The sequence below is a fragment of the Ornithodoros turicata genome, chromosome 6, assembly GCF_037126465.1.
Source record: "Ornithodoros turicata isolate Travis chromosome 6, ASM3712646v1, whole genome shotgun sequence".
NCBI lineage: Eukaryota > Metazoa > Arthropoda > Arachnida > Ixodida > Argasidae > Ornithodoros > Ornithodoros turicata.
In genome coordinates, this window is record NC_088206.1 from 30,686,923 (window position 1) to 30,712,445 (window position 25,523).

Consider the following 25,523-nt stretch of genomic DNA (forward strand, 5'->3'; position numbering starts at 1 on the left):
TATTTAGAGCATTACAGGGAACGGAGTCATCAAAATCTCGTTTCCGTATCGTTACCATCTCCAATTTCGGTAATATACCGTTTCTGCTTCCCCATTATTATCACCGTTACCCTTCCCTGCTTTAGTGTTCCCGTCATTCCGGGGTACCGTCGGATGGTTCGACACAGACACCGAGGGTAGGGTTGTGGCGGTGGGATAGAGGACCCTCTGTTTACAAACAGGTGACGTAAGGAGAAGACCGGTTCGAGGTTGTATTTTGCTGTGGTGGGCAAGAAGCGGGAAAAACGCGTCGGCTGATAGGCCTAAAAGGCTGATAAGGTTGATAGGTGTACACCAGTATGCTTTGTGCGGCGGTGAAACGTAATGGATGACATAGGGGTGCAGGTCGTATATTGGAGTACGGCAATAGTGGTCTTCGCATTGTTAATGTTTACGCTCCTACCCGTCGCAGCGTGCGTTCCGATTTCTTTCGCACAATAGGCCTTTTTTTTATAGTATCAAAAATTTACTCTTTGCGGGCGACTTCAACTGCACGATGACTTGCGGGTGTTTGTTCCGCGTCCGATTTTGGGCCTAGTCACTAGGAGGCTCTGAAGCTGGATGCCGCACACCGTTTTCGGTGTTGGGGAAGACAGCGTGCGCATGAACACGGACAGTGTAGAGACGCACTCAGGCAGGTGTTATCTGCGCTTCGCCACCCTGACTCACGCAGTTCTGAATCTGCGTCCGACATCGAGGACGTGCGGAGGCGCCTAGCGTCTTCCCGAATGTAGTCGTGGCGTACATTCGTTGTCGGAAGGCATATTGCTCCCGTTTGCTGTGCTACTCAAGTGCTATGTGGCAGAAAATCCGGACTTAGGAAGCGCTGAGCTCCGGTCAGCTGAATTCTCTCTGATCTCGGTGACATTCAGGATGCAATGCGTGAGCATTGCGCGGCCCTTTATCAGGAGTCACCTTACGACGATCCTGTTGTCAGCCGAGAGTGCACACTTTCGGCGAAAAAAATGGAGCAGGTTGACTCAGGACCGCTCATGCAAAATGAGGTTTATCCAGCTGTATCCTCAATGACGAGCGGAAAGAGCCCTGGCATTGATGGCCTCCCAGTTGAGTTCTACAAGCGCTTCTGGAATGTAATTCGTTCTTGCATGACTCGGGTTTTTAACGTCTGCTTAACCCAAGGGTCGCTACGCCCCAACATGCAGAATGGTGTCGTCGTCCTTCTGTGCAAAGACACGTCTCGAAAACTGGACACACATGCCTATCGTCCGATTACTCGGCTGACACGCGATTATAAGATCCTAGCGAAAATACTTTTGTTGCGCGCTTCACATCTGTTGGAGAAGGTGTTACACCCTTGCCAAGCATGTTCTGCTCCCCAGCAGGTCTTCAGACCTTCACAGAATCTTACTTCGTGATGCCATCCAGTGGATTAACAGTGGCCATGCCCCCGCTGTGCCGGCATCCTTCGATCAATCCAAGACATTTGATCGCGTGCGACACGCATACCTGTTCACTCGACTGAAGGCATACGGGTTCTCCATTGCGTGTGTCAGCCATGTGGAAACGTCTATACCCAAGCAGGACACAATATTGGGCCCTTATTGGCTGGTCGTTGGCGATACGGGTCCAATATGGGGCCCGTTTCGTCAATATTTCCCCCATATTGGCTGAAACTGGGCAATATGGGTCCCATATTGCCCAGCTTGAGCCAATATTGGGAAAATCCCGGCAATATGGGCCCCATATTGCCCGTGTACACCCCATACTGACTGAAAATACAGAAAATGGTACATACCCGTGTTGCACAAATGCCCAAGCAGCACGGCAAGATTGGACGTTGAAGCGTGTGAAATGCCCAATTCAGTACGTCGTTACATCCAACAACTTCCCGCAGATGATACACATTTTTCGAAACAGTCAACATACGTGGCAATCCCATTGTAACGTTCACTAGAACTCTACAACTCAACTTTCCACGTTCTGGAAGCAGCCGCCATCTTGCTTTGCGATGACAATGCCAATCGGTCGATCCGACTGAGAGCGAGCGGGTCGTTTGAGCGATATGACGCGTCCTACAACTAATGCGCATGCGCGACACCGGGATCGGACGTTTCATACGGGCTATAATGTCGCTGGTTGCTGTAATGATAACGGAATTGCGGCAGGTCAAGTACAAAACACAATGTTTGATAGGAAGGGACGGCTCTTCTGTAAAGTTAGGTGCTTTCAAGTTGCTGCAAGCAGTGCGAGTTGCTCTGGCGTATGTCCGTCACCGTCACGAAAGTGTTTCGCTCCTTTGTACCCTCGGAGCGGGTTGGAAATTTTTGGTTCCTAACCTATTGCAATCCCAACGAAGGCTTCTGAGGGATGTTTGGCATTGGCAGTTCCGTCAGCCGCCGGCTCTAAAGCGAAACCAGGCTCCAACAGCTCCCCATAGAGCCCATAGTGTGAGAAAATTCACACAACACTGGGCACACGACCAATGAGAGTGCAACGTTGTAGAAATTATGCAATGCCAGTCGGCCAATCAGGAGCCTTAACTTTGGCTGACCTTTCGACCGGTTCTGGCTACCATAGACTTCTACCGGATTCCACGCCTACCGCAGTTACCCGATACTCAAAATAACGGAAGCTTCTTTCGGCTAAAAGAAATATTTATTTGACACAAAGCACGGATTCAAAGATCTGATACATGGATGCACTGTGCAAAGTCCACTGCGTTGCTGACGCACTGTAACTAAGTTCGAACTTGAAGCAAAACGAATACAGCTCTCGAAATCCGACGGGGCCCGCGCTTGTTCTTCACACTCCAACCGCTCCAACTCACGAAGCATTCCAGTTCCGGAGTTGATAGACTGTTCGTGGGATAATAGTCGTGTCCAGGAACAGCACAACACACGTTGAATCACATCGACGCATGAATAAACCAGCGAACACTTCTAGAAACTGTTCTGCCGATTGACATCACCGAAACACGGAACACAAGAGGACGCCTTGCCGGCCGATTTGATGATGAGCATCTTCTTTCGTTGTTTGCAGAGCGGAAAAGGCGCTTGTGTGGCACGTAATCGTAATCCTGTCTTTGTTGTCAGGCCTCAAATTCCGACGGCGCCCGAACGCGTTCTTCACGCTCCAACCGCACCAGCCCACGAAGCATTCCAGTTCCCTAGTTGATAGACTGTACGTGGGATAATAGTCGTGTCCATGAACAGCACAACACGCGTAGAATCACAAACTATTCTGCCGATTGACATCACCGAAACACGGAACACAAGACGACGGACGCCGTGCCGACCGATGCGAGCTATTTCGAAACTATGCTGAAACTGCTGAAACGGCCGCCGGGACGCTGCACACACATGCGCGCGTACAAAATGCGATTTCAAAACGTTGTCGACCAATCGGAGCGCGCACGCAGTCTGGGCCAATGAGCTTGCAACGTTGTAGGTTGGCGCAGTGGTACATACTCTACAGCCGCATCCTCGGTTACCTGAGGAGGACTGGCGAAACGCACTGCCTCCAAAATATAGTCGCCACCGGCGCGCTACGCGGAAGATCTCTGATTGGCTGCGCAATATATGTATACATATTTGGATGCTCATTGGTCTAAAAAACTGGCGTCCGGCCACGCGTGTTCTCTCGGACTGCAACCGTTGTGCACGCAGACGCTAGGGGGTAGTTTGAGAGTTTTGAATGCTTTAGAATTAGATTGTGGCGAACTGCTAATGTGAGAACGGAATGACACATCCACCTCATCATCACAACAGCGGGAAGACGAACATGACATGGAATCCCTGCACCTCCAAAGGACGCAGAAATCGTCAGAGAGGAAGTCTGCACTCTTTCCGACGTACTGCAGGTGAACGGTAAGACAAGTTTAATTACTTTTTGTGACTGAAGGAAGTAATGCAGGTTTATCACGTTAAGTGTATTACGTACAACATTTACGGGTCACTCAGTACGTTAGCGGCGTTTCATTGTGCAGTGCATTGCCGTAACTTGTACGTTTCTGATATGCCGTTAATCAAACTATGTGTGCTATGCTAGCTGCCCCTCATGCGCGTCGCAGCCGTTCATTCACTGTGATCTACGAACATTCGTGACGAATGCCTTGGTGTTCAAATACGAAATCAAAGTCGATTGCCTATCATAGCAGTGATTTTCGTGCAGAGTTACGGATCATCAATATATTTTTTGTTTTGTTTAGTTCTCCCGCAGCCATCGGCAACAACGACGCACATATCTCAGCATTGGCTTTTGAACTGCCCTTCGATGTCGAAGCACCTAAAGCTCCAGTGAAGCCTGTTACAAGACGTAAAAAGATATGTACTGTAGCTTTTTCGAGGCAGTTCCCGAGGACAAATAAAGTTGATTTGTCATACACCATCGCTTTTTGATTGTTTGCTTTGGGACAGCATGATCGTTGCTCTACAGCAAGACAGCAAGCGCCGAAGACAAACCACAAACGGACCAGGCTGGGGGGATAGGGGGGACGAGAGGAGAGACGAAAAACCCGAGGAGAGAAGGGGAAGGAGGTTGGGAAAGGAGGTCGGTCTGCGCATGCGCACTGGGCCCTAGCTTTTTTCCCGCGCTGGCCAGCAGAGACGCTGTGAGTGGCTCCTGGGGATCACGTGGTTTGGGCGCCCGCCATTTTCCCTGGACCATTGCGTAAACGGCAGCTTCCGGCGGATGGTTCCGTGGGACTGCTTGTGTCCTTCACCAAGACGGGCGTAGGACCCGTTCTTCATTTTTGAGGCGATGCAGTGGCTTTTTTTTTTTGTAATTTTATGCAACGTGGATCAATGTGACCTGCAGAAATGAAAAAAAAAGAAGAAGAAGAGGGCAGTTAATAACAGTGGTGGATGGATGTTAAACCGGGTAATGCTTTATTATTACGGACTGCCCGTTGGCGTTATCACAGAAATATTGGCAATATTGACGCAAAATGGGCTTGCCAATATGGAGCCTGGCTGCACTCCCCATATAGCCTCCCAAAAAGCGTTGTCTCTTTTGCTGGAGGCCTGCCGCTGCCCTTTGATGTAATTTGTGGTGGTAAGGTGTGGTGTCCTCTGTCTCCAGCCTTGTACGCCATCGCCATCAGCCCTCTGCTCGAGAGACTGGGCTCGCTTCCTGTTACCTTGGCACTGCCCTATGGATGCCCTCCACCTGTTTTCGCGTTCGTGGATGACGTCTGTGTCATCCTTTCACGCAAGTGTTCCCTAGGACCTGCCCTGAAGGTGTTTGAAGATTACGGAGCTGTTTCAGGGGCAAGACCGAACAGATCAAAAAGTGCAACTTCCGGCCTTTCTGGGATGCCCCTCGGGGTTCCAGTGAGATAAGAGATAAAAATTCAGAAATTCTTGGCGTGACATTCGATTGCACTGGGTTATCTAGTATCTCTAGGATATAAATTGGCCCCGTGTTGTTGTAGAGCTGTAGTTGTAGAGAGTTGTTGTAGAGCTGTCCTAGGGCAGCTCAGCTTCGTTGATTTGCCTATCACTTTTCGGGATCACCTGCTCGTGGCTTGGTACTACAGTCGCTTGTGGTTCCTAGGAGCCGTTGTCACGCCGCCACTATTGATCCGTACTGCCATCACTAGACACGCGTTCCGTTTTGCCTGGGGCGGTTTGGTGGAGTGGGTTGCAAGATCCTGGTTGCATCGTATAGGTGACCAGGGCGGCTTAGCCATGCCGGTGGTGCTCGACAGGTGTCTTGCAGTTCACTCGCGCGTTTATTTCGGGCCACTGCACCTCCCGATCACCCAGCGTGCGCATTAGTGTAGTACTCTCTCGGATGCGCCACCAGGTGGTTCATTGAGAGTCCCACATTTCGACCTAGGTCCGAACTCCTGATCATCATACGCTGATTGCGTTGATGATATGATGCGTTTGCGACTCCAGCTTCATGACGCTGACACCCAGTTATGGGGTTTTAGCGAATTTTATACAGCAATTAGGGACTTGCAGTCCGGTCCCGCAGTCCCTTCGGTGCCGACGAACCTTTTGGGCCGTCGAATTACTGCGGGATGGCTAGATGCCCGCCGCGCCAGTCTTCAGTGTGAGTTCTTCCCTGAAGTTCGGCCCTCAATGTTCTTCCTCTCCGCAAGCGGTTACACCGGTTTCACATACCTCGCTCTGACGGTTGCTTGCGGGGTGTGAAACCGTACAGCATTGTTTCAGGCGTTGTCGTGTTCCTCTTTTGCTGTAGCGCAGATTAACGCAAGTATTTCAGCTGTGGACTGTCGCCTGGGCCACCGTACAGTTCCTAGAATCGTTGCCTGTTCCGGGCACTCAGCGTAAACAATTGGCTTTATTAATTTCCCAGATAAACATTAAAGTTTGGATCCGTCGTTGCCGGCTGGATTTTGGTGGCGCAGACTTCGGAGACGCAGCTATATTTCAGGCTGTCAGGGCATGGCTTCGTAGCCACATTGTCTCTGACGAAGCACTGTACGGTCTTGTGGAGTGCTCTCGCCTCTGGTTGACACACATTCAGGGTGATCGTTTATTGACTGGTCCAGGAGAAACACACCAACACCAAATCAAGATACACAATGCAATATTGTCATTACGGAAATCATCATTGTCATCACCACCTACAGACGAGTCTGTAGGTGGTTACTTTAATCCCATACGCAAGAGAAATTGTAGAATTGAACTTAAATTTCGGTTATACTGATAAATAAGAGCCCCAAAATATTGACAGTCAATGCCGACCTTCCAGTTAACTTGGATTAAATTATGGATGTTGTAGATCTTAAATTATTGTTTTCAATGAATCCTCAAACTGTGAGAATGTATCGAGGAACCTATGCTATCGACAGAGTTTCGCCACTTCAAGAACAAGGTGTCAATGTCATTATTACGCATCCACACGACGGCCCGGGAGAACATTGGTTGCTGTACATGAGGGATCGAAATGATACATAGATGTGGACAGCTTTGGTGTACCACCAATTAAGAACAGCTAGATCTCTCTGTTGATGAATATTGTGACAAGTGTATTCAGAATCTCTACAGCTCCCACTGCGGCCTCTTTGTTTCCGTATTTGCTTCTCGTCTTTGTAAGAATTGCCCACTCAAAAGCATTATGTCCTTATTTGACAAAAACCTTGTACACAACGATCTCAAGGTAATAAGAATGACTGAAGAGGAATACCTCGTTTAAAAAAATTCACTTTTTATTTGTTCAATGTACAAGCTCTTTCAAGATAGTCCTCCAGATTCACTGTCTTGCGAGAGCAGTCTTCCTTTCGCTGGACGATGTAGTGTGAATGTTGAACGTAATAATTCCGAAGGATCGGTCTTCTCAAACCGGCATTTATAAGGATTGGTGAAATCTGTTCACCATCACTATAGCGTCTTAACAAGTCGCATATCACAGCGACAAAACCTTGTAGCCCCTTCCTTAGTTGTCCGAGTCGTGTTCTGATTTGATAATGTAAACTTCGGAAGATGAGTGTGAAGTCGCTCTCTGGTCCGTTGCAATTCAGGCATGAGTTTAATTTCATCAGGTCCTTGTACATCAACCACTGTACAGTCAAATGAAATCTCTCAGCCGAGATCATACTCCGTCTGAGCCGGGGGGGGGGGGGGGCATCCGAGATATGGCCTGATATTATGGTCTAGCCAGTCTGATAATTTCGTTGAAATCAATCCCCCGCAGCGACATCGTCGGTGGTGTCTTCAATGTTTGGACAATGGGCAAATCGCCTGTCAGGAGGCACTCCTAATGTATAACAAAAATCTCCTTAAAGTATGTGGAAAGAGATAAGAAAAGCTGTAAACTCACAGCCCTCGGCGGTGAAACTCCCCAGCCATCATCCCATAATAAAGTGGTTGCCCAGAGTGCTCCAGGGAGAGCGAATAGCACTTGTCTGTTTCCATCATTGACTTGGGAGAGAATACAATGGAAAGGATGCGAACGGTTTCCTATTGGTTATGTTTTCTTTATTGCTATTGGTTAACAATTTTCTATACACAATTTCGGGTCCGCACACAGACGGCACGTCAAGACAGGGAGGTAGCACGGTTCGAATCCCGGTGCCGGCTGTGCTATCTGGGGTTTTTCCAGGGTCTTCCTCAGACGCTTTCAGACATATGTCGGCACAGTTCCCTTAGAAGCCCGCCCAGGAGGCGCATTCCCCCAGGGCGTTAGTCGCTACGTTGCCCACATCTGTGAGGTCGACAACGGCGAGCACTTTCACCACCACCACCACCGGGTCCGCCCACATTTACTATATAATAGTGGCCGATGGGTGTTTTTTTTCACCAAGTTCTGTTGCCCTGGTTGCAGTGTTTTTTTGTTGTTTTTTTCATTTGCCAAAATTTGCCAAATTGTGGAATGTCTATTGTAGTGCCTCGCTGTGGAACCTGTGGGTATGATTGCGCTGAGGAGGTAGTTCGTCGTACGGAGGAGGAAGCGAACAATCCAAATGAAATCGATCCTGTTTTGTTTGATGAAGAGTGGGGTATGGAATTGGATTGGGTTTTGATGAATGGAGTTTTTGACGATAACACGCCAGCAGATGCTGTGCAATAGATAATTTGTCCCCAGAGCGTGTTGTGAAAAATCTCGCGGAACGTGTTTCGGTGTTAGTTTACCATGCTTTCCGTTCTTTGAAACCACTGCGGCTTTTGAAGGTTGCCATGTACGTTACGTCCTGTTGGCGTCACCGTGTGGCGACGTTGTCGAGGATCCGTTCGAATACCTGATACATTATCAGCACGATATAGTTTCCATACTACAACAACATCCCATACTATTTAAATTTTATATGCAAGTGAAAGTATTGATGGTGAAGCAAGTTGGCGATTCGATGACAAGCCGCTTTACTTTTCTAAGTGCCGTGTCGCGTGAAATTCACAGTCTCGCAGATATAATGGTTGCGCTAAATGAAATGATTAGCGAGTTAGCGCGCAACCTGGAAAATTATCAGGGTGAAGGTAGCCGTTACGTCTCTCGGGCCATGTCCGAAATCGAATTGATGATAAGCAGGATTCAAAAAAAGAAGATTGGCTGTGACACTGTAATTTGTGCCGAATTGAAAAAAAGAAGCAAAACACTCCCAAATGTAAAATGCTCCGATAATGAGTATTTCAGATAGAACACTTTAGCACTATTGCATCCCTAAAAAATATATAAATGACTGGAAACGATATCGCAAGTATGTGGTGGATCTCGAATCGAATCCATTGGCGGTTTGGTGTCGTATTCGGAGATTACAGAATTTGAAGAACGGAATCAAATGGGACTGTCCACACCTCACATGTTCCGCGTCTCACATTTGACGATAAAGTGCAATTATTGGAATGTGATAACCATTTCTTTGGGATAAAGAATTTCGGTACATTGTTTCGATGGAAAAGTATATATTTTTTGTGTAAACTGTATGAGAAGTTTTAGAACACAAGAAAGCTTAGTGTTGGATAGCGGAGTGTGCAGAAATTTTGAGGAGCTTTTGTTTGAGTTCCCAGAGCCTGGGAAAAATATTCTAAAATTCGACAGGTTTGGTCATATGTTTGCATTTCCCTATGTTATCGGACTCGATACAGAGTCTGTCCTCGATCCTGACCCAAATGTGAAAAGTGCTGTGCAAAAGCATGTTATGAGTTCCTTCTGCTGTATTCTAATCAGGACATATGATTTAAACATACTTGCAAACGAAAAATATTTAGGCCCTGATGCCGCTTTAAGGTGTGTAGAGTGCCTGTTACGTTTACATAGGAAGGCAGTTGATATCGGTCGTTGTCCTGCTCCCATTAATCTCACAGCCGAAGAAAGTCGTAAACATATCGTGGCAACGCACTGTCAGTATTATGGTGTATTATTTACTGACGAGAGGGAAAAGGTGCGTCATTCATGGTCATAGTCGTGAAAGCGGTGTCAGCACTTTTTGGCGACCATTTGTAACTAATGTAACATCAGTTGCAGCAATCATGAGTAGTAAATGGTCTGGCCGAAACTACAAGATGTCCACTTAAAAACATGGGTGTCTGGTTCGAACCCCACAGCGTCTGGGACACCGTCGCGTGTGCGGAGGGCGCGGCGCCAGTGCGGAGGGTTGTCCGCGCGCTTATCGGCGGGGAGGGCTGCGCGTGCGCTCATCGTAGCGTATTTTTCAGCCTGGGCAGACTTCTTTGGCCATACATGGGCCGACTTCACATATTTTTCCGATACAACAGGTGAGCGGTTTACATGCAGAGACATGCAAAGAAGGATCATACACAAAAAGTACAAGTGAAAATATATTTATTAATGCCAATCAAGTTGCCAATTGTAAAGCCAATAGTGGCCAATAGGCTGGGAATTGTGCCAATTGTGATGCCAATCAGGTGAAGGAGAAAAACCCAGCCGAAAAACCTTCACAACCTGTAATAGAAGAAACACAACACACATAATAAAGAACATACTTACTCATTACCAATTTCACAGATTCCATATGGATATGACTCAATGGCATTAAAGAGGTATCTCTTATCAAAGTGGGCCAACTTCTTTCGTCATTTTTCAATCTGCGCCGAATTTTTTCGCGACTTTTTCCCGTGCGCGACAGGCGGCGCTCGGGTAGAGGGCTGCTGCGGTGGGCGGAGCGTGGCCGGAGGGTTGCGTGAGCGCTTACTTGCTCACATTTTTCAGCCTGGGCCGACTTCTTTCATCATTTTTCAATCTGTGTCGACTTCAATCGCAATTTTTTTCCGGCTACAGCAGGTGTGCAGTAGGCGATTTACATGCAAAGGATAGCCATACACAAAAGTACAAGCGAAAATATATTTATTAAAGTCATTAGTGTCAGGAATTATGTTATGACTCCACGTGAAGGAGAAAAACTCAGTAAAAAAATCTGATGCAATAGCATTGAAGGGGTATTTTGTTAGTGATAATCACGCAAGTTTTCAATTAAGCAGAAGGAGTAGCACATTTTTAATAAAAGAAGATATTTTTAATCAATACGATTACTATCAAATTAAAAGTTTTATTATAAAAAGTCTAACATGACAACCATAGCGGAGTTTTAATTACATAGTTCTAATATGTAACTTCATGCGCAACAGCTAATATTCCATTATGATACATTTAATCAAAGAATATATTTTTAATCAATAGAATTACAATCAAAATTAAAAGTTTTCTTATAAAAAGTCTAACATTATTATACGTGACCACCATACTGGAGCTTTAATTACAAGTGCCGATATATGTATGTGAACAGCAGAGAACCTGGAAGACCATGAGACACGAACACGAGAGGAAATAAAATCTATAACAATACATTGGTTAATCAAAACAACAGAGGAGGAGAATAATCTATCATTTTAACTATCATAAAATCATCCTCGTGACTTCCCCATACAATTTTCATTCTAAGAGACACTACAAACCTTACTTTGTTTTATGAATTCAACACAGAAAATATATTAAAAAATGAACATCAACACATAGCACGCTCCTAGCCAACAATCAGCTCTAATAATATCTGCCCTGATTTGTTGAAGACGGGAGGCGTACACCTGACAGTTATGAACATTTTCGAGCGCAATAGGGAAGATTATTCCAACATTACACAATTAATCAATTTCTTATTAAGTAAACACCATAGACATACGGAAATAATGAGAAAAACGATCAACAGCTAATAGAGAACCAAAACACATCACATAAACAACAGATACATGCAAGAAAATAAATGAAAAAGAATCTATCAAAACGATCAACATGCACGGATGAATGGCAGAGAAACACTTTGAACAGCACACGATGAATAATTTAATACAGCACAGAGCTAACGCTGAATAGCAGAGAAACAATCTAAACGGCGCATCTGCCAACGTGTAAACAACAGACAGGAAAATATTACTGAAACAAGATCAACAGCTAAAGAGAGCCAAAATCCAACACGTAAACAGAGGATAAATAGTTGAAGAACAATCTAACAAAACAAGAAACATGCACGGATGAATAGTAGAGAAACACTCTAAACGGTGCATCTACCAACGGTAAACAACAGACACATGCAGGAAAATAATTGAAAATGAATCAATCAAAACGATAAACATGCACGGATGAATAGCAGAGAAACGCTTTGAACGATGCATCTGCCAACATGTAAACAACACACCGGAAAATAATAGCGAAACATTACAATTTGAAATAATATATCTTTTGAACTATCATAAAATCAACCTTGCGAGCTAACAATATAGAATTTTCATCCTACTCAGGCACTATAAACATTACCTTGACAGAGCTATCCAAACACGCACCACAGCTACGCTTTACAATAATTACAACCAGACTCGAGACCCGCCGGGGACACTCTCTCCCTCTATGCAGCCCGGTGGGGTCACTCTCTCCATCTATACAACCCAAAGCCAGCCAGTTGTCAATCTGTGGGGGTGGGGATATCCTCTCTCTTTTTCACATTCTTTTCTCCAAAAGGAAATATTCTTAGGTTCGGTGTACAGAGACGATTTTTTTTTTATTGATCGCAAATAGACATTGGAATTATTCGACTCTCAAGAACACAATAAGAATTCTATCAAAAACAATAGAATGCAAAAAATCTAAGAATAGACTTTCTAAGCCAACGAGAAAATATTATCGGTGCAAACAATACTCAACGAGAAACGTTGCATTTAATGTATTTCAGATCAGACACAACTATTAGGCAATCATTATTCTCAACTCACAAAAATATCAATCGAGTGAAAGTCAAGTTTATTCAGTGATAGAAACAATACTAATTCGAAAACGAGAAACAAATTTAATTACATATTTTTTATGTTAACTTTGCAATACATGCAGAAGCCACAAACAACTCATCTGAAATGCAAATTATTGTGTTTGCTATAGCGGAAATCAACGCACACAACATTCCAATCTAGTAGAATATTTTTATTAATATCAATCGAGTGATCATCTGAAACATAGTTAAAGCAGTAATTAATTTAGGCAAACATTTTCCTAACCAAGTGTGCAAATACATCACAGAAACACGTCTTTTTTCATTGAGGACCCAATAGTGGAAACAAAATATCAATCGAGTGAAAGTCAAGTTTATTCAGTGATAGAAACAATACTAATTCGAAAACGAGAAACAAATTTAATTACATATTTTTTATGTTAACTTTGCAATACATGCAGAAGAAACAAACAACTCATCTGAAATGCAAATTATTGTGTTTACTATAGCGGAAATCAACGCACACAACATTCCAATCTAGTTGAATATTTTTTTAATATCAATCGAGTGATCATCTGAAACATAGTTAAAGCAGTAATTAATTTAGGCAAACATTTTCCTAACCAAGTGTGCAAATACATCACAGAAACACGTCTTTTTTCATTGAGGACCCAATAGTGGAAACAAAATATCAATCGAGTGAAAGTCAAGTTTATTCAGTGATAGAAACAATACTAATTCGAAAACGAGAAACAAGTTTAATTACATATTTTTTATGATAACTTTGCAACAGTAATTTCTACATGCAGAAGCCACAATCAACGCATCTGAAATGTAAATTATAGTGTTTGCTACAGCGAAAATCAACGCACACAACATTCCCAACTAATAGCATATTTTTATTAATATCAATCGAGTGATCATCTGAAACAAAGTCAAAAGCAGTAATTAATTTAGGCAAACATTTTTCGTAATCACGCAGCGCAAATATACATCACAGAAACACGTCTTTTTCATTCAGGACCCACTAGTGTAAACGAAGTGAGAGAGGGAAGCTGAGTTCCCGTACACTTTCGTTAAGGTTACACCCGCAGGGAGTAGGGGAATCCAAAAACGGTCTTGGTATACAAAGCCATAAACCGACTCCAGCAAGTCAAGTTAGGGAAGGATGGGCTCTAGCGCTGTCTTGTACATAGAATCATTGAAAGCAAACATTTTTTTCCTTACACGTCACATCTTTTTGTAAATTGAATTTCATAATTCTCGCGGCAGGTGGAACATTCTAAACGCGATAATAAATTTTTAATTAAATGTCGAGGCGCACTACAAAACAGAACAGACAATTGCTATACATTGAAGAGATGGACGGATTTTGTACTCGTTACCATACGTCATGGGAGGACATGATAAAAAGCTGCTTCGAAAAGGAGGAGCCGTGAAACGATTCATTTATCGCTGCATTTCAATACGTCCTAGACATGGTCGTATTCGGAGATATGGCACAAATTATGGAATTCAAGATGCGAGAACTTGTATGTCGAATCTACAATAGTTATAAAAATATTTGCACGTCAACATCGGAAGGACCGTTTGGATTGATGGTGGAGTTTTTGAGGTTTGCTAACAGGGTGTCGAACCGAAACGTTTTTCGTTCCGGTTTTCGTTCGGGTTACATCATAAACGATCCGGTACCGGTTCTGCTCCGGAGCAAAAAAATAACGGTTCATACCGGTTTTTAACCGGTTTCGCTTCTGCTGGGAATATTCATCCCCACAAAAAAAATGTTACAAAATGTAAACCCGTTTATTCCGAATACATGGTATTTAATATTAATGGACAGCTGTGAAATTAGTAGCTCCTGGTTCCTGTAGGTTACTGTCTGAATGAGCTTTCTCCTTTGTTGAAGCGCATGCTACAAACGGACTTCTTTGTCGTGATGTCATACGTAAAGTACTTTCTTGCTGGGTTGGAACGATCGCGTCCCATCCGAATGTCTGTTGCTACTGTCTAGCCAGCAAGCACCACCGCACGAGTACGACGCAAATCGAGGAACACCTTCACTCACAAACGCGCTCGATGGCTCCGTTATATTTGCTTCGTGTCCTGTCCACAAAAGAGTTGCCACATCGCACAGGGTTGCCCTCGCGTATACGTAAATGTATTCAACTTAGCTGCTCTCAAACAAGGGACGCGTTGCGCGACATTACCGATAAAGAAGCCGTTATGCAGCCCCCTTGGGTCGCTGTTTAGTTGAGGAGAGTTTGGGGGGATCAAATTAAAACGAACACTACGGCACATTGCTAGAGAGTCACATGTACCTCTAAGTCTGTGTGCGTGCGCGAACCATAAAGCATTACAAAGGGAGCCTAAGGGTCATAGTATACCAACATACATTCCACCGTAACCGTAACCCTCGTATAGTATCCATGACATGACTTCAGAGCACACGACGTCTGTTTCATTCGCCTTTCCGTAGTCCAAACCGCGAAGTTTTTTCTTGGACCGAAAACCGTTAAATATATTTTCCGGTTTCCCTCCTGAGCGAAAAAAACGTATACGGTTTCGATTCCGTTCCGGTTCTCACCGAAATAGCGGATTTTTTCGGTTTTCGGTTCCGGTTTTCGGTTCGCTCCGACACCCTGTTTGCTAACGAAGAATTGAAATACACTAGACCAAACGTAATTGTAATCATTGCAATGGGCACTGCATTAATCAAGAAAGCAATCAGATCAAATTATCATATACAAGCAGTCTATATCGCACGATTCATTACGGATTTGTTGAAATTACACCTAACGGTTGAAATGGAAAGTACATAAAAAATCTTATCACGTGGTATATTCCACCATAGAACCTCTATACATTTATTTTATTCTACCAGTCAATGATGTCGAATGAACAGAAGTTCAATATTGTCGTGCAAGGTCTGATGTATCATCACTTATTGAAACTCAACAAACACATCAATTGCGGTGGGCCACCGGACGATTTTCATCTAATACTCTCTTGTACACCATTCAAGAATCTTCATACAAAGAAAGGAAGCATCAATAAGAGACTGTGCAAGTTCGTCGCAACAAAGTGCAAGTTGTTGAAGCAATACAAACACGGCGACAACATATCACCTGCGTTAATCAACGCTGGATTTAAGCGCCCAATAATCAGAATAAATTACTTGATGTCTTCGGAATTCATCAATCAAGACAACAAACGAAAACTTCGGAGTTTTGGAATAGAACTGTAATTTATCGAAATAAACATGTGTATAATTGAAATAATAATTGTATTCTCTGTCATCATTGTAATGTATTCTACACAGCGCAACGAAAACAGCTTATGACTAGATTGAAGATTGCTAAGGAGACACTACATACAAGGATCTTCGCACGGAATCAGCGCTGGCAATCAGAGATTTTTACACATCACCACACTCTGTACAACACCGACACCCGAAGGAAAGAATTGTAGAAGAATCGATAATAGAAATTTAGAGGCATGCTACATCAATCTTTATTTACAAAGAGGATCACTAATATTTTGCGAAAGCTTATTTTATGAATTAAATTGCACAGCGTATATATTTTCTCAAACAATTGGACAGATGACAATACTATATTGAAAGGAATCTATTATCAAATGACGCGATGCAAGTGATGGACATGCATGATGCGCTAGCGGCGTCTACAATTCTAATCATCACAACATGCGGCACACAATTCCAATAAGATTTGGGGAGAATCAAATCACGCAAAAGTCATCAGAAATGTTTAACCAATATACAATGAAGATGAGCACTATCCATAAGATACATAATTATAATAAGTAAATATTCCTTTTGCAAACTTAACCAAAGCAGCACCCATAAACGGAGCTCCAATTCACAGAATGTACCCGAGGTTTTTCATTAGCCATACTGAAAGACTATGAGTCTGTTCATTATGTCACGGCATATGAGGCACTACAAATGGGAAGGGCATACTTTAATTTTAGAAGATTTTATCTGATAATGAAACAAAACGCAAACTCCAACACCAAAGGTTCTTGTTTAAATTTTCAAAGTCAAAACTGTATACTCTTTCTTACAATTTTTTAATATATAGATTAAAAATTTCACAGCTTTAGCTGGCTTACTTAGATACGCGAAGGTTTTTAGAACTCTTTCACGATGACAAAGAATTTAATCGAGTGTATTGATATTCTACTCTATATACTCTACAACATAATGTGAATTCTCCATCCGTCCATCTCTTCAATGTATAGCAATTGTCTGTTCTGTTTTGTAGTGCGCCTCTACATTTAATTAAAAATTTATTATCGCGTTTAGAATGTTCCACCTGCCGTGAGAATTATGAAATTCAATTTACAAAAAGATGTGATGTGTAAGGAAAAAAATGTTTGCTTTCAATGATTCTATGTACAAGACAGCGCTAGAGCCCATCCTTCCCTAACTTGACTTGCTGGAGTCGGTTTATGGCTTTGTATACCAAGACCGTTGTTGGATTCCCCTACTCCCTGCGGGTGTAACCTTAACGAAAGTGTACGGGAACTCAGCTTCCCTCTCTCACTTCGTTTACACTAGTGGGTCCTGAATGAAAAAGACGTGTTTCTGTGATGTATATTTGCGCTGCGTGATTACGAAAAATGTTTGCCTAAATTAATTACTGCTTTTGACTTTGTTTCAGATGATCACTCGATTGATATTAATAAAAATATGCTATTAGTTGGGAATGTTGTGTGCGTTGATTTTCGCTGTAGCAAACACTATAATTTACATTTCAGATGCGTTGATTGTGGCTTCTTCATGTAGAAATTACTGTTGCAAAGTTATCATAAAAAATATGTAATTAAATTTGTTTCTCGTTTTCGAATTAGTATTGTTTCTATCACCGAATAAACTTGACTTTCACTCGATTGATATTTTGTTTCCACTATTGGGTCCTCAATGAAAAAAGACGTGTTTCTATGATGTATTTGCACACTTGGTTAGGAAAATGTTTGCCTAAATTAATTACTGCTTTAACTATGTTTCAGATGATCACTCGATTGATATTAATCAAAATATTCTACTAGATTGGAATGTTGTGTGCGTTGATTTCCGCTATAGCAAACACAATAATTTGCATTTCAGATGAGTTGTTTGTGGCTTCTGCATGTATTGCATAGTTAACATAAAAAATATGTAATTAAATTTGTTTCTCGTTTTCGAATTAGTATTGTTTCTATCACTGAATAAACTTGACTTTCACTCGATTGATATTTTGTGAGTTAAGAATAATGATTGCCTAATAGTTGTGTCTGATCTGAAATACATTAAATGCAACGTTTCTCGTTGAGTATTGTTTGCACCGATAATATTTTCTCGTTGGCTTAGAAAGTCTATTCTTAGATTTTTTGCATTCTATTGTTTTTGATAGAATTCTTATTGTGTTCTTGAGAGTCGAATAATTCCAATGTCTATTTGCGATCAATAAAAAAAATTCGTCTCTGTACACCGAACCTAAGAATATTTCCTTTTGGAGAAAAGAATGTGAAAAAGAGAGAGGATTTCCCCACCCCCACAGATTGACAACTGGCTGGCTTTGGGTTGTATAGATGGAGAGAGTGACCCCACCGGGCTGCATAGAGGGAGAGAGTGACCCCGCCGGGTCTCGAGTCTGGTTGTAATTATTGTAAAGCATAGCTGTGGTGCGTGTTTGGATAGCTCTGTCAAGGTAATGTTTATAGTGCCTGAGTAGGATGAAAATTCTATATTGTTAGCTCGCAAGGTTGATTTTATGATAGTTCAAACGATATATTATTTCAAATTGTAATGTTGCGCTATTATTTTCCGGTGTGTTGTTTACATGTTGGCAGATGCATCGTTCAAAGCGTTTCTCTGCTATTCATCCGTGCATGTTTATCGTTTTGATTGATTCATTTTCAATTATTTTCCTGCATGTGTCTGTTGTTTACCGTTGGTAGATGCACCGTTTAGAGTGTTTCTCTGTTATTCATCCGTGCATGTTTCTTGTTTTGTTAGATTGTTCTTCAACTATTTATCCTTTGTGTACCTCTTGTTTACGTGTTGGATTTTGGCTCTCTTTAGCTGTTGATCTTGTTTCAGTAATATTTTCCTGTCTGTTGTTTACACGTTGGCAGATGCGCCGTTTAGATTGTTTCTCTGCTATTCAGCGTTAGCTCTGTGCTGTATTAAATTATTCATCGTGTGCTGTTCAAAGTGTTTCTCTGCCATTCATCCGTGCATGTTGATCGTTTTGATAGATTCTTTTTCATTTATTTTCTTGCATGTATCTGTTGTTTATGTGATGTGTTTTGGTTCTCTATTAGCTGTTGATCGTTTTTCTCATTATTTCCGTATGTCTATGCTGTTTACTTAATAAGAAATTGATTAATTGTGTAATGTTGGAATAATCTTCCCTATTGCGCTCGAAAATGTTCATAACTGTCAGGTGTACGCCTCCCGTCTTCAACAAATCAAGGCAGATATTATTAGAGCTGATTGTTGGCTAGGAGCGTGCTATGTGTTGATGTTCATTTTTTAATATATTTTCTGTGTTGAATTCATAAAACAAAGTAAGGTTTGTAGTGTCTCTTAGAATGAAAATTGCATGGGGAAGTCACGAGGATGATTTTATGATAGTTAAAATGATAGATTATTCTCCTCCTCTGTTGTTTTGATTAACCAATGTATTGTTATAGATTTTACTTCCTCTCGTGTTCGTGTCTCATGGTCTTCCAGGTTCTCTGCTGTTCACATACATATATCGGCACTTGTAATTAAAGCTCCAGTATGGTGGTCACGTATAATAATGTTAGACTTTTTATAAGAAAACTTTTAATTTTGATTGTAATTCTATTGATTAAAAATATATTCTTTGATTAAATGTATCATAATGAAATATTAGCTGTTGCGCATGAAGTTACATATTAGAACTCTGTAATTAAAACTCCGCTATGGTTGTCATGTTAGACTTTTTATAATAAAACTTTTAATTTGATAGTAATCGTATTGATTAAAAATATCTTCTTTTATTAAAAATGTGCTACTCCTTCTGCTTAATTGAAAACTTGCGTGATTATCACTAACAAAATACCCCTTCAATGCTATTGCATCAGATTTTTTTACTGAGTTTTTCTCCTTCACGTGGAGTCATAACATAATTCCTGACACTAATGACTTTAATAAATATATTTTCGCTTGTACTTTTGTGTATGGCTATCCTTTGCATGTAAATCGCCTACTGCACACCTGCTGTAGCCGGAAAAGAATTGCGATTGAAGTGGACACAGATTGAAAAAGGATGAAAGAAGTCGGCCCAGGCTGAAAAATGTGAGCAAGTAAGCGCTCACGCAACCCTCCGGCCACGCTCCGCCCACCGCAGCAGCCCTCTACCCGAGCGCCGCCTGTCGCGCACGGGAAAAAGTCGCGAAAAAATTCGGCGCAGATTGAAAAATGATGAGAGAAGTTGGCCCACTTTGATAAGAGATACCTCTTTAATGCCATTGAGTCATATCCATATGGAATCTGTGAAATTGGTAATGAGTAAGTATGTTCTTTATTATGTGTGTTGTGTTTCTTCTATTACAGGTTGTGAAGGTTTTTCGGCTGGGTTTTTCTCCTTCACCTGATTGGCATCACAATTGGCACAATTCCCAGCACTATTGGCTTTACAATTGGCTACTTGATTGGCATTAATAAATATATTTTCACTTGTACTTTTTGTGTATGACCCTTCTTTGCATGTCTCTGCATGTAAACCGCTCACCTGTTGTATCGGAAAAATATGTGAAGTCGGCCCATGTATGGCCAAAGAAGTCTGCCCAGGCTGAAAAATACGCTACGATGAGCGCACGCGCAGCCCTCCCCGCCCATAAGCGCGCGGACAACCCTCCGCACTGGCGCCGCGCCCTCCGCACACGCGACGGTGTCCCAGACGCTGTGGGGTTCGAACCAGACACCCATGTTTCTAAGTGGACACCTTGTAGTTTCGGCCAGACCATTTACTACTATCATGGTCAAATTCCTGTGCTGATCCACGGCCTTCAGTATGACACTAGCTCATTGTTGCATTGCTTCCATGCTTTGAAGTAGAAACGCCTACCCAAGCTCATCGCAACGAGTTTGGAGAATATTCGGAATTTCGAATACGGCAATCTCATATTTAGGGACACCGCACAATTTCTAAATAGCTCCCTTTCTTGCTTGGTAGATAGTTTGAAAGTGTACGAAGGGATTGAAGCATTTAAATGCCTACAGCAAATGTACGGTAATGACTTTGTGCGCTTAACCAGAAAGGATATGTACCCTTGTTCCTGGAGTTTTGAAGCGTACAATGAAGAATGTCTGCCCGCCATGGAGGGCTTTACTGATGATTTGAATGGTACCCATATCAGTGATGATGTCTATGCTTTTGCTCAGGAAACATATCATTTTGATTGGAAGTCGCTGAAGGATTATACTTTGATCTATTTAGAATGTGATGTCCTGCTCCTGTTAGACGTTATGCAGCATTTTAGACCGACATATGGATTGGAAGCGTTTCACTTTGTCAGTCTACCTGGATTCAGTTGGCAGGCAGCACTCAAGTATACAAAGGCTGAGATCGAGCTGCTTACAGATGAAGATATGTATCGAACCATTCAGTCTTCTATTAGAGGTGATATTTGCCAGCAAGGATTGAGGTATACTGCTGCCAATAGCAAATATGGTGCAAACTTTGACACAAAGAAGCCACAGAGTTACATCTCATATTGGGATGCAAACAGTCCTTATGCCAGTTGCCAAACATTGCCATTGCATATTGGAAGATTCGAGTGGGTGCCCAAATCCGATTTTTCGAACTTGGATTTCCTTAACCAGCCTCAGGATACAGAGTATGGCTACATTTACGTGTGCGACCTCGTCTACCTCGGTTGACGAGAGCTGGTCGTCTGAGTACCGTTTGGCTCTGAAAGAGCAGTTGAATTACAGACCTGTAGCACAGGGTAAGTTATTTCTTACTGGCAATGATAAAACAGAGTATGTTGTGCATTATCGTTTGCTGAGTCTATATTGCTGGTTGGGTATGCGGGTGAGCAAAATTCATAGAGTGTTGAAATTTTGTCAGGGTACAGCCTTTGGTCTGTACATTGAAATGAACATTAAGCAACGCATTGCAGCACAAACAGACTTTGAGAAGCAGATAATAATGTTAAGTTGTAATGCCCTTTATGGCGGAACACTACTTTCACCCATACGATATAGAGCAATTAAGATAGCGTTCACCAACGAAGAGGCCGAAAGATATATAGCTCCTCAAACGATTGCATTCGATTTGAAATTTTGTCAGAGAATTGTGTGTTGTATGAGATGAAGAAAAGGAAGGTAAAATGCAGCTTTCCATTGCAGATTGGTTTTTATATTTTATATTATAGTAAGTTGATAGTGTATGAATTTGTTTATTGCACTCTCTTGGAAAAGATGAATTGTCCCATTAGCATCATGTATTTGGGTTCCGATTCTATCATTGGTGTGTGGAGTATGAAGAGGAAATGAAAAAAAAAGATTGGAGATGACCACCTCGATCTTTCATCCTATCCCACTGATCATCCGCTCTATAGAATAAAAATAAAGGGGTAATAAAAAGGGTAAATAAAGGAAACAGGAGGTAGGATAATTGAAGATGTGGTTGCTCTGAAAAGAAAAATGTATTCCCTCCGATTAAGTGATGATAGTCAAACTGCTAGAGCAAAAGGTGAAGAAAAGTATTATTTATAAGGAATTACATCATCATGTATATGAAGATGTTTTTATTTATTTATTTATTTATTAGTTTCACGTGCCCACCAACAACGTGAGCCTACATAGAGGTGCACGGAAAGAAGATTAACTTACAAAACGATAAAAAGTTACAAAGAGGATAAAAATAAAGTAATATCAGCAAAAATGTCCACACTAGTGTTTTCAATGGCATTAAAGCAACACTGCATGCGCGGACACACTGCTCAGGACAGATTCGTGTACAACAATGCGTGTATAATCTATCGTGAACTATGATCTCAAAAACTTTTGAAAAGGCACACAGCAATGAAACTGGTCTATAGTTATTTACCAAACAAGGGTCACCTGACTTGTACAAAGGGACAATTATAGCTGTCCTCCAGCATTCAGGAAAAACACCAGAAGATGTGAGCAAGTGATTGCAGGAGCAGTTCGGAACAACCATTGACAATGAAGTTCGGGATTTTATCTATCCCACAAGACGACTTAGGTTTCAATTACTTTATCGCTAAAAGAGTTTGTTTAAAAAGTTTTGTCTAATAGTGCGAAGGTAAGAGATCCGCAAAGGACCATATGTAGTAAGCACCAATGCATGTTTACTGTGGAATGTGAGGGAAGATAGACTAAGGGAAAGGGGTGAAGAAAGGTGTTAATGCTGGTGATGGACCCGATGTCCCTGGCTATCTTCCAAACTCAAAATAAGATTCAGGAATACGGCATTTGGATAACACAGACAGTTTACTAGCACTCTAGTATGATACATACAATGAATAAATGACTGGAAAGATATACCTAGCAAGTTTGGTGATGAAGGGGCGAATGAGCTAAAGCGAGGATCCAACAGACTAACGACGTATGGTGATAAACGTCGTACGATGAAAGAACGCACAACAGCACGTGGCACGCACTTGTAAGCATGTAGCGGCACCACTGCTGGCTCATGACAATGAGCCCGATTTGAACAGATTGGCTCTCACACGCCCACCTCTAACAAAAAAAATGAAATTTCCTTATTTTGTTATTACACTGAGGAAAAATGAAACGTTACAATAGCGTTAATGCAGAAGTTTAACAGTTTAAAATCGAAGCTGTTCTGAAACAGGATAAAAAACAAAGAGAACATGATTCATGCCAGGGCCCTTGGCAGAAGCATGCAGCATCTTTTGTCCTGAAATGCAGAACAACCCAGATTTAAGAGAGTTTAATAATCCACCCTCAAAGGAAGTAGTAGAATCTCCTGATTCTAAACACATTGTGAATTTGTCAACATTGAAGTAGAAAGTTCGTAGTACATGACATAGCACAGCATAGCATGAATAGCACTGTCACATGCAGTACATACACATTACACGCAGTGATACAAAAATGAAACGAAATAGTGTGAAGAAGTGACTAAATTCGAAACTAAGACACTAAATTCGAAATGCAGAAAGTTGATCTGAAGAGGTCAGTAGAAGGGAAATGCTAAACAGCAACAATGTAAGCGTGTGTTTGAGTGTGGCTGTGTGCGTGAGTAACTAAGAAATGTGGAAGTAACCCAAAGTGAAAAGCAAAGAAAAAATGACCGCAAAAAATTCATATTGTAGACAGTGGATACATTTAGAGCAATTGTAGCACAAACTCATTTATGGACCAGAGTTCCTCTGTCCATGAATGAACGACATTCACCAAGGCGTCCCTATGGAATGTGTGTTTATAAGTCCCAAACGTCGCCACACCAGCATTGGACAGCTGTTTCGGCCTTATTGGGCCTTCATCAGCAATGTGTAGGTGGGCGACGTTTGAGCGAGTGGCGTCGGAAGGTCACGTGGAACGTGATGTCCTCCCGTCCGGGTGAGTGACTCACCTCTGAAAGCCCAGTGCGAAGCCAGTAAAGTATTAAATGAAGAAAAATAGCATACGCTCTTTGGCTGCACGTTGAACATGTGTTTATAAGTCCCAAACGTCGCCACACCAGCATTGGACAGCTGTTTCGGCCTTATTGGGCCTTCATCAGCAATGCGTAGGTGGGCGACGTTTGAGCGAGTGGCGTCGGAAGGTCACGTGGAACGTGATGTCCTCCCGTCAGGGTGAGTGACTCACCTCTGAAAGCCCAGTGCGAAGCCAGTAAAGTATTAAATGAAGAAAAATAGCATACGCTCTTTGGCTGCACGTTGAACATGTGTTTATAAGTCCCAAACGTCGCCACACCAGCATTGGACAGCAGTTTCGGCCTTATTGGGCCTTCATCAGCAATGCGTAGGTGGGCGACGTTTGAGCGAGTGGCGTCGGAAGGTCAGGGTGAGTGACTCACCTCTGAAAGCCCAGTGCGAAGCCAGTAAAGTACTAAATGAAGAAAAATAGCATACGCTCTTTGGCTGCACGTTGAACATGTGTTTATAGGGCTCCTGTTTTATTTCCTTTTATTTTCAATTTTTCTCTGGTCTGGTTGGGTTTTAATGAGCAAGCAATATGCTGTTTCACAGACTTCTGCAAGGTTACCATAGCCTTTGCTTCTGTAGCATAACACGCGTATTGCAATCCTGGATGGTTAAGTTTATGGCATTGTTTCCGGTGTGCAGGGTGCCGGCAACGGAGATTGGGGATTAGCGGTGATGGACAGGTCTAAGTAATACTGTTTGTCGTGTGAGCTAAAGCCCTGCGCGGGTGAGCTTTTTCACATCCGCATCCTATCCGAAATATCCGCGTCTCCCACGGCACGCAGCAATAGTTCAGTTCCTATGCTCGATATATCAGGCCAATATTCCAGGAAATAAACATTATTTCCCGTCAGCACAAAACAGCAAAAAGAAAAAAAGGGGGCAACAAAAAAAGCTGTCACCAAACTTCATCCGCACGGGCGACTTCCTCTCTCGTTCCGACAGTGTTTTCAGTGTCGGAACGAGAGAGCATAGCGGAGCGGCATAGCTTTTGTAGCGAGTCCTGAGCGTCCATGACGATACACGACAGCAAGTACAGATTTAGCTTCCACGAAAGATTATACGGCACCAAGCACAGCAACACATTTTGCACCAAACGGGATAAGTAGAGTTTATTGCAGCAAGATCGGCGCTGAACGCGCACTTCGACTCGAGACGCCAG